An 800-nucleotide genomic window follows, 5' to 3' on the forward strand; every position below is an offset into this window, starting at 1 on the left:
TGTGAAACTTTTGAGGCATCCAAAACGATATTGTATCATGTGGCAATTTGAGTCTACTCAAGATTGGAAAAATTATCACACAAAATCCTATATTAAGTGAGCGACAAGCTAAGATTAGTATATATGATTAGTGATATAGATCTTCTCATGGAGAACTTTCTTACTTTTCGAACATGTAAAAAATTTAAACCAATAATGATAAATAGTAACAAGATAAACATGATAAGAAAAAAAATGAGAGAAGATTGAGAAATGGAGGTGAAAATTAAGATTTAAAGGAAATAAAAAAAAAATTGAAATGGATTCCGATGTATAACAAAAATGAAATAATTTAAAAATGTCAAAGTTAAGTATGAAATAAATTTTTGTTCAATCAAAAATTCATAATTTGGAATGCATGGTGAAAATATGCTTAGCCCTAATCCTCCAAAACTAAACTAGCCTGAGGCCCATGTAATTGCATCACTTTGAGAAGCCCGATATGGCCACAAAGTAAGTTGGGCGGAAAATATGTTAGACTATGAAAGTATTTCTGAAACACTATGTAAGTATGAAGGATTCATCGTGTGCATTTGTATTACCTCTTAATATTTTTTCCTTAACTATGTTTTTAGTTTCTGAATTAAAAAAAATCTACATTAGTTCCTATAATTTTTCATTGCAAGAGATTCCTGAAAAAAATATTTTAAAACAGTCTATTGATGTCTATATGTATAATGTGTCATTAATTTTATTCGGTCAACAATCTACGTATTGAGTTTAATCAGCTGGGGGATAAACACGTAGACTTTTTGCATCAC

This window comes from Lotus japonicus, chromosome 6 (genome assembly GCF_012489685.1).
Source record: "Lotus japonicus ecotype B-129 chromosome 6, LjGifu_v1.2".
Lineage (NCBI taxonomy): Eukaryota > Viridiplantae > Streptophyta > Magnoliopsida > Fabales > Fabaceae > Lotus > Lotus japonicus.